Source organism: Perissodus microlepis, chromosome 10, assembly GCF_051167445.1.
Source record: "Perissodus microlepis isolate ML-2025 ecotype Zambia chromosome 10, ASM5116744v1, whole genome shotgun sequence".
Classification (NCBI taxonomy): Eukaryota; Metazoa; Chordata; class Actinopteri; order Cichliformes; family Cichlidae; genus Perissodus; species Perissodus microlepis.
The window spans coordinates 23,565,714-23,576,415 of NC_140470.1; positions in this window are offsets into that span (position 1 = coordinate 23,565,714).

Below are 10,702 nucleotides of genomic sequence, written 5' to 3' on the forward strand. Positions count from 1 at the left end.
AACAAGCACCAGGCAATAAAGTATGATTGTTTACTGTCACTGTGAGAATGAATGGAAAGACAGTGCATTAAAAAAAAACATCAAAACAAAGGCCTTACAATCAAAGTCACGTAAACAACAAACACTACTGGGTGTTTCTGTACATGAAGTTGACAGAAAAAAAACAAGTGGTTTGCACTGAAGCCTCACAGAGAGAAGGTTTGGGGTTTGAACCTGATCGTTGGTTTGGGAGTTTTCATGCGCTCAGGACGTGTGGGTGCTCTGATTTCTTTACACTATCCAAAGACATGGATGTGAGGCAATGGGGTTCTAAACTGGCTGTAAATATGGCAGTAAATGCAGATGTGAATGGGCATCTGTCTGTCTGTTTTAGCCCTGGGTGTGCCTCACCTCACCTGGGTCCAGCCTACTCAAATAGTTAGATAGACAGTTAAGACGATGCATGGATGGATCACAGCTGTGGCCGGTGAATGAATAACTGCCACTAGTTTTGTAAACGTTTAACTGGGAAACACCATATGTTCTCATTACAGTTCTAACACTAATTAACTGTTGATGGGGCGATCGTGGCTCAAGAGTTGGCAGTTCGTCTTGTAATTGGAAGGTTGCCGGTTCGAGCCCCGGCTCTGACAGTTTCGGTCGTTGTGTCCTTGGGCAAGATACTTCACCCGTTGCCTGCTGGTGGTGGTCAGAGGGCCTGGTGGCGCCAGTGTCTGGCAGCCTCGCCTCTGTCAGTGCGCCCCAGGGCAGCTGTGGCTACAATGTAGCTTGCCATCACCAGTGTGTGAATGGGTGGATGACTGAATGTAATGTAAAGCGCTTTGGGGTCCATAGGGACTAAGTAAAGCGCTATACAAATACAGGCCATTTTACCATTTACCATCAGTCTGTGTGCTTCACTTTATTATTGTAGGGTCTTTACCTAAAGTGCCTTGAGGCAACTGTTGCTGTGATTTAGCTAGTTGAGTTAACTCAAAGTCTCAAATATCAACCTGATGGTGACACTGGAGGAAAAATGAGTCATTACAAGAATTCACCATGAATTTCTGTACAGGACCGTTTTTGGGACCAGCGGAAAAGGTGATGATTAGGATTCATAGTCTGTGGACCATAAACCTATTCACATTTTTTGTTTAACACTGTAGGTGACTTTATGTAGACTTGGATACATGGTAATCCACCCAACAGACATTTCAGTCAGAGTAGAGGACCAATGAACAACTTGACAGAAATAGATTTGGTTGATGCTACAGCGTGGTCAAATATGAAGCAGATCTGTGGCACTTAAGGCAAATTACCAATAAAAAAAATAGAAGAACATTTTTTGAGTAGTTTTGAACAAAGCTGCTTATGTGAGTCACTCTTCAAGGGAGAAAACGGACTAATATCATAAGCCTCTGATTTTAATAATGGCAATGCTAAGTACATTTTATTAAGCCTCCTAACAAAAACAAAAGGAAGTTTTATTTTTGTTTAATTGGTGCTGTTTTCAATCATTTGTTCCTTTCAAATATTTTGAAAAAATAAAAATGATAACTTTGATATAAAGATTAATACCAGAGAGCAGGAGATAAAAAAGAAGAGGAAAGGAGAAAGCGAGCGAGAGGGTGAGGAAGAAAGGGAAGACAAATGGTGACAGGAAAGAGAGAAGCAGTGAGGACCAGTCATACAGTCTATGGTTCAGCTCCAGTTGGATATCAAATCTGTGTTCTCAGTCTGTGAGTCAAGTAAAAACCATCAAAGCTTGAGGTTTGGGGACTGGAGGCTCGGTTCAATCTCCAACCATTTCCCACAACCTTTCAAGGGCTGCCAAACATTTATTTGTTTTGGATTAATGTAATTAACCCCCCCACCCCCCTTTCCTGGTGTCACACAGAAGAAGCGAGTCACAGTGAAAAGATTACAAGTCCTCTGCTTCTCATACAAGCAGCCCGGCCGTCCCAGCACAGTGGCTCGGAGATTTCATATCAACAGGATTATATTTTTGCTTTAGCTTGACATGTAAATCGCCCACTGACAGTTCTCACGAACACATCAGCAAACACTTTACAGCCGTGCAGTAAAAAAAGACATACTGCAGGGAAGAATACATGTGTGATGCGTCTGTGTGTCCTTTCAGCCAACCTAGAGTCTCTTTGTGCACGGCCACACAAACTGTTGCTTTGTCTCTGATAGATACGTGAATTTTATATATTTTTTTATTGTTATATTTGGAAACTTTACAGCTCACAGGGGTTTAAAACATTTCAGCTGCTTTCCCAAATGTCTCAAAATGCTAGCTTTAACATTAAGTAGTTATTTATTGCCACATTTAAATTCAAAAAGCTGTGACATTATATGTGAGGTCAACTTATCTCTTTCAGGATTTCATGTGAAGACAGGCAAGCGTGTATTGCATCAGTCCGACATGCAGCGTGGAGTCATGTAAAAATAGCACATCTAAAAACTGAAGAAACCCCTGCTAAGGTTTCTCATTGTTTCTAATGCAAAGTCTGAACTCATTCAGTCTGATTTAAAGGTCTTTAGTTTGTATAATAAAACTTACTCAGTCAATAAAACTTCATTCAGAGTAAAAACCAGGTTTTAGCAAACCAAGAATCATAACTCTTTTGGCGTCAATAATTTTTCATGTGACAGTCGCTGTTAAAATTATGTGTAAGAGTATGTAGTGTATTAGTGTTTGAGCCATAGTAAAATGTCCCATAAATCCAGAGGCTTTTCTGTTTCATACACTGAATCTCCCTTCGTGGGCAGATGACGCATAAAAATGAAAAAAGTCTGAAACCATTGTGATAATTCGGGGATCAAACCCAGATGGGACCAAATCATTTTTCAAAGTCTGGCACGGTGAATAATACGCTTTCTGATTTTGAATGTTAGAATAATGAGAGGCTTTTCTTCAGGCTGAGGGATGCATGTTATAGTTTTGCCATTTCAACAACTGCTCAAACAAGAAAACAGAAATGCAGTCTTGTTAGAAATTATGATGTAAACACCTGAAAAGAATCTTTGGGGGAATAAATATTTTTTGATCTCTCCAGTTCTAATGTTTTCCTTCAATGTTAAATACTTTTGAGGACCCTGAAAAGAAATGATTAATTTTATCAGCTGTATACAGTTATATACTGAAAATATAAAACCATAACTCCTGTTTAAGATGCAAAGATGTGCCTTTGCTCTGTTCTGTAATGCTGTGATCGATCTCTCGTACCTTGCCAGGGTCTTCGTTCACATTAATTTCCATTATGTTCCTCAAGAGGTCAGCCTAACTCCCTGCGCCAGCAGCAGCAGCAGCTGGCAGCGTGACCAGCACTGAATATCAGCACAGAGGTAATTTTTTAAAAGCTGGAGAAACCTGAAAGTCACACAGATCAAAATCTCAGTGTACATGTTGAAGTGAGGTGAGAGAAAGAAAGATATTTAGGATTAATGTACCAGTTCTTACTTTATAATATATTAACTGGTCCATTCAATTAACTGCAGAGGCAGATGAACTGTAATCCATATATGAGTTTATCTTGAAAGAGAACAGACTAAAATAAATAAATGTAGAAGAAACCAGCTTTCACTGGCTGTGCTCAGCTCGTATCCTGATGATAAACTTACAATGCATAAACTCACAGTTGGGTATTTCCCCTATTACAGATTGGAGTTTCTCGTTATTATTCTTTTAATCACACAACTGTTCATTTCTTGGAGCTGGTTTGTTGAGCTGGCTGGTATTTGTTTGTTAGTAAATTTTTACATTTCCTGATGCTTTTAATACCACAGTTTGGTCCTGAGCAACAGGAAATACTAAAAGTTAACAGGCTGTCCACACAAACTACACGTGTGTCTGGATGCATTTACAGGCAGGTGAGCAGAAGGAGCACACAATCCACCACGAGTGAAACGAAGAAACATGCACTTATACGTACTCGCGCTGATCTTGGTCCAGCATCTCCTTTGATCTAACTTGACTTCTCAGAATGATTGTTCTCAGCAGCAACACTGATGTCCTGCTTTGTCTTTGAGAACATTGGTCACTGCAGGTCATTTATAAATATATTCTCTATATATAGTGCTGATTTTAGTTTCCACTGACTTGCCACATCATTTTCACATGGGTTCATATATATATAATATATATATATATATATATATATATATGTATATATATATATATATATATATATGTGTGTGTGTATATATGTGTGTATATATGTATATATGTATATATATATATATATATATATATATATATATATATATATATATATATATATATATATATGTATATGTATTTTTTAAAGAAAAGTTTAAACACATGTGCAACCTGTCAGTCAGGCCTGAAAATAGGGTCCTGCAGGGACCATTCTTGAATTACAGGTTCTTCCAGTAACCTTTTACTCTACATTGAGCTCTCAGAGGTTCTTGAGGAACCCCAAGTGAGTAAGGGTCCTTAAATAACCCCAAGGAATGCTGGGTGCTGCAGATTTCACCAGGAAAGTTACGGTCGAATGGGGAACATAAACCCTCTTTCTTTGATGGCCAACTTTGTGCACAGTTAGACAAACTGGCACCTAAAAATGTTCCCTAGACACTTCACCATTTATAATAACACTTTTTGATTCTGTGATTCATTCACTGAAATATTTAAAATTTCTATATAATGTATTTTCATCCAGAACTTTACTCCTTTGTTGCATTTTCAGAGTTTTCATAGCTGAAGTTAAGAAAATATTGACACATACATATTCTGGGGAATCTGATGCTAAGACAGCATTTTTCAGTATTCTAAAATATAAATTGTGAAAAACGATTTTAGAATCAACTCAACAAAATTAAGAAGTAAAGAAAAAGTTTTTTTTTTTCCATCTTTAGCATTTCCAAGTATCAAACTCCTTCAAGGTCTCCTCGGGTATTCTGGGAACTTTAAAACTTCTTTTTTTTTTTTAATAAAATCAATATGATTCTCTCTTTCCATTACAGACACAAGTCTTTACTCAGCTTTTGTCTTCTCCTCTTAAAGAAGTTGTTCACAAGTTAAAGTAAGTTTCCTCTGAGATAGAAATGGATAAAAGCACAAAAAGTGATTTACAAAATGAGCCTTGAGTTAAAAGAAGCTCAGACGACTCTACAAGCTGCTCATCTTTAAGTCGAACAAGTTGGCAGAAGTCTTGAGTGTTTCCTTTTTGTTTCCATGGCAGCTGCCAGTTTGCTGAAGGGGGAAAACATGCCAGGATGTTTTTCTTTGTCTTGTACGACACTCCCTTCATTTGACCTTGGCTTTGGATGAGGCTGTTAGGGCACACTGTAGCGCTTCGGAAATGTAGGAACATTGCAGAGTCTAAAGTCTAAAGTCTGGGATGGACTTTAAAAAGAAAAAGAAAAGTAATGAAACTCTAACAGTAAAAATACTGTTTGTAAAAAACAAAAAAAGAAGGAGGAGGAGAAGAAGAAGAAAGATGTCTATAAGAAAGAAAATGTGTCTGCATATTTATCCTCTTTATATATATTTAAAATCAAAGAATTATTATTATTATTTTATCTTCTCTTTTTAAAGTCTCTAAACCACCGTACAAACACAAGACACTTCACCTCCCAGCCATGGAGCATGACATCAATCCTTTGACGGGTTTCAACTCTGGCTTCTTTAAGTTGTAAGTCTTGTGATCCCAGTCCTGCAGAATCCTTCACATCTCCAAATATACGTTTTTTCAGAGGGATGTAAAATGCATTTCTTTTTAAAGCATTCTTGTGCAGCAATGTTTTAATGAAAGGCAAATGCAACTTTTACTAAGCCTGACCCACATTTTCATCCTTTTATGTAACTTCCCCAGGGATGTCAACCCGTTATTTGGATATCGGGACATGAGACCTTCATCCTCTCACAGTCATCAGTCGTGCTCACCCTGAACATCCAGGATAGCTGTAGATTTTCTGGAATCATTCAAAGGGTGCATGTGGTCGCCTGTCACGTTATATATAAATGAATAGATAAATAACAGAAGCCGAGGCTATGCCACTCATGCTAACATCTCCAACTTTAATAGTATGGGGGGGAACTCCCAACATATTATTCCTCCCACCAGACAAAAACATAGACACCAATGTATAAACCTATTAAACATAAGTAATACAGATGTTACCATTCTTGTTTTATTTTGGTACTTGCTACATAAAGGAACATTAATATGAAGATATTAACTCCTTTTTATATGGTAATATAAATATCAATAATAATGGGGCAGCGTGGTTTTAATTGGTCAGCACATACACATTAATGCCAAGTGTGAAAATGACAGTTTATATCAGGTGATTTTTGCACAAGAGATCTTAAAATTGCACTTTTTCTGCTTCCTTTTGTGTGTGTGTGTGTGTGCATCTGTGTGTGCAGATGTGTAGTGCCTATGTTTACTGCTTCCATTGTGGATGTTTGTTAGTGAACATGCATGCATGAACTGCAGGTCCTTGATCTCCTGCATGGAGTGGCACGGAAACGCTCACACAAATACACGCACGCAGACACACAAAAGCTCACACACACACACACACTCCCCAAACCTAAACAATGATCCATCATAGGAATCCACATCCTCCTCTGGGCCACATCAGTCCCTTTGCTGCGGAAAAACTGATCCCAGAATCGGCTGCTAACTGTCAACTGCAGGACTCTGAGCCGCCCACTCACCACTAGAAAGAGACCACTGTGGACGCACGCATTTAATAGGCTTGCCATCAGAGTAAATGGAGGCTTAGTTTGAGAGCGCTCTGATCTCTCTCTGGATTTGTGACGCTCCCCTTTTTTGGAAAAAAAAACGAGAGAGAGAAGAAGAAGAAAAAGCCAGAGGGGAGAAAACACAATAGTGGATTTGTTGAGGCTGTAATTGTGATTTTAGTTTTAGTTTTGTTCCTTGTCATTGTAGGTGAATTGTCTGGCTTGTCGCAGCTGTCATCGAGGTTTGTGTGTGGTTTGTGCCTTTGCACTGTGTGTGTGTGCTTTCATGTAGGTCTCTGCTCTTTCCGCTGAACACATGCAGCCATTACAACTGGCTGCTGGCACACATTTACTGACTTTTGTTTCAAGTGGAGATACCACACTTTACCATTTGAAAAAGAAAAGAGAAAAAACACCTGCCTGCCGCCCGAAAATAAAATCAAGTGTTGTGAAATTTGATAAGATGAAGGTCGGCGTGCAAGTCGTAAATTGTTGCAAGTATTACATTATATTTGTTCATTTTGAGTGTGGAAACTGATGGATCCAGTGTGTGTGTGTGTGTGTGTGTGTGTGTGGCCATCATCATTAACCACCAGTACCCTTGAGCTGCCCACCGCTTCAGTACGAACATGGCCACCCACACTCCCTGCCCGGCACTACCATTTATATCAAAGTCCATATAATGGGCCATCTGGGGAATCTGTATGGTTAACTCATCAGCGCCACCACAAGTGCTTCTCTGTGCCAGACACAAAGTGATTTTTTATTTTACCATTTTCCAGTCTCTTGGCAGCTAAGTCAACCAGTACGTAAAGGTGGACGCAGCGAAGATAAATGTTGAGATTTGGTTCACTGACTGTTTTAAACAAGATGGTTTTCATGGGAGACTGCAAATGGAGAGTGGGTACGGAGCCGGCAAGTGAGTTTACACTAAAAGAATTATAAATCTGCTCTGACTTTACAGCTTTTTCCACGGCGTGTAAACTACAATTAAAGGAGCAAAGTGAATGAAAGGAGAGCAGCTGTTACTGAAAAAGTTGCGACAAAAATCGACCATTTTTTAAATAAAAATTTCTCTTCCACAAAGAATTCTTTTCCTTTTTTCTTTTGCACTAAAGCAAACAAAGCAGCTGAAGAGGAAAATACAAGAGCGATTGTCACCTTAAAAAAATTCTGTAAACCAATGTGGTCTTAGCACTGGAACCAAATGAGTGCAATCTTCTTTTTTTTATCCTAAACCGACATGAGAAAACCAAGCTGATGCAATCAAAGGTACCCAAAAATGAAATTAAAAGAATCAGAAATTAAACTCGCCAAACATCTCTCACATCTACTTACGCCAAAGACGAGAGAACCAGCTGAATCGATTAGCACGAGGCCTGATAAGACTTTATCAGTGTCCGGTTTCATGCAGGGCATTCTGACTCTTCCCGATGAAGGTTCCTCCCAAACCTTCATCAGAGAGAGTCGGGCCTCTCTGCCTGTGGCGAACACACTAACCACTAATATCAGGTTGGCTCAGCAGAGGAGAACAACAGCACGGCCGCACTAACCAGGCAGCTGCAGCTTTCTGCATTACAATATGCTGCAAGAGGGATTAGCCACTCAACTAGGATAACAACAACAATACTAACAACAATAACACAAGAAATTATCATAATTACTCTCAGACCATGTTACACTATATTGTGACATCCGCTACCATAGAAATGTGGCACACTGTATACAGTAATTGAAAGTCATAATAGTGGATCAATACTAAAGGTGATGCTTCACGTAAGGTTTTATTGAACATCAAAGTTCTGAGGGTGATTTTTTTTAAAGGGGGTTGGGCAGCTCTGTAGGCACATGGCAGTGCTTCGAGCTAAATGCTATTGCAGTTGGCATGCTAATATTTGCTACTGAAAACATTTAGAGGTGGGTAGAAATTTAGTTTTGTGAAAACAAAGTTTTCTGCAAGTTTGTCATCTTTTTTAATGAAATCTACTTTCATTCACTTTCTTCTTCTTCTTCTTCTTTCAGGTAGCCACAGCAGACTATCTGCCTCATCTCACATGTCCTTTCTTTCACACCAACTATCGGTCACTGAAAAAACAAAACGTCAGCCACAAGGTGATGCTAAAGTAAAGGTCAAAAGATAACCAAAAGTCATAAAGTAAGCCATTCCCGGAGACCATGCTACACAATGTATATATAGCTTTTATTTTAACTCCAAAACAATTTCCAATCTTGATCTCAAGGTTGCTTACCACCAGTTGCAGCCCTGCAACAAAGATTGCTTATAGCAATATTACTACAAGGACCGAGCCTGGCTGTAGCTCGGTCCTACGCGGAGCTGTGCAGACCATAAGTTACATGTTGCAGCTGCGTACTTTCACCAGGGGGGCATTGTCAAAAACATGTGGGCTACTGTTGTTTGTGTTTATGCTGCCTGTTTTTGCTCCTTTAGCTCAGCACCTGCTACAGAGAACACAGAAGTTATAATGCACAAAGAGCTTCTTTGTGTCGAGGTGTCAGAAACAGTGGAAACTGTCCATTGCAACCACTTTGTGCTTTTCGCGCATGCTTTTTTGATCTTTTACTACCTTTCCTGTTCAAGCATTCTTATCAGCCAGTAAGCATTCTAGCCACTGCCTTTTGGTCAAAGCGATGTTGGTTTTCTGGAGGACTGCACAGAAGTGTAGCTGAAGAGCTACCCAAATGCAAACAAGATCTTTAATTCCTTATTATGTGACAACGGGTCTCTCCTTTCACAAAAAGGACCTCACATACTGATCCGTGCAACCCCGAAGCATTGCCCCCTTCATTGTATTTACGCACCAAATCTCACCAAACCTGGCCCCTCGTGGCACGTTTTGATGTTGGTAAATAATCTCATTCTGCCGTACGACTACCACAACCACCACATTTTCTACCCCGGGAGAACAAATTTCTTGAGTTTACGAGCCAAATCACTAACTCGTTTTGTAATTACTGAAATCAAACAGCAAATGGTGGGAACTGACATCACAACTCAAAACGTGCAAAGAGGTGGTGGGGGGGAGTTTGTTTCCATTGAACCAAGCTGTAGCTTTGTGGTTCATCAGCTTGTGAGCGTGTTTGCTGCCGGCTGATTCAAATCTAATACATCAAGCTTTAAATAGCAGGCACGTTGCCTCCACTCATGCAGATTGCACTCTTTTCAGCATTTTTTTTTTTTGAAAAAGGCACATGAGCACGTCTGGATGTGCGCACATGTGCATGTTTATGTCATCTTCTAAGTGTGTGCGTGTGCGTGTGTGTGTGGAGCAAGGAGTGAATGGCTTGGCTCCACATCAAAGGCCCCTGCGAGTCTCTGCATTAACGAGGCCCTTTGTTTCCTGCCTTCCAGATTACAGCACGTCTCTCCCCGTGCTGCCAGTGTGTTTGGGTGTGCATGTATATGTGTGTGTGTGTGTATGTGTGTGTTTTTGTACGCTCATATGCCTATGTATGTGTGTGAGTGTGCTGAGGGCACAGTAACCTGTAGACCAAAGGCCAAAGACGGATCCTCCCTCCTCATTTTCTTCATCTAGCGTAATCAAAATGAAGGAAAAACAAAGGTGACTGCAATTTCTTTTTGCCTAAAATCTGCTTGATAAATTCGAAAAGTTAAGAACTTATATTCAAAAGCTGTGATATTTGTCACGTTTTCCTGTATTTTGGTATATTTTACAATAAGTTTTTGCAATAATTGTTTTGTGACAATAAATTACAGCACAAAAAAGTTCCTTCAAAGCAGAACACGTGGAAAATATCAAATCAAGATTCAACTTAAAATAAAGAGCAATGATGAGCAAATGATGACACTTTTCCTTATTTGGGATAAATCATATGTTGAAGCTGTCATGATTCATGTTTGACTAAAATAGCTGTGTGTTTGGAGACGTGTTGGAAGGACTGTAAAAGCGTGGTGCGTCGTTAACTCGAAGAAGTGAAACAGTCAACACACTTTTCAGCAAGACACAAGCGACTTGTCGTGGA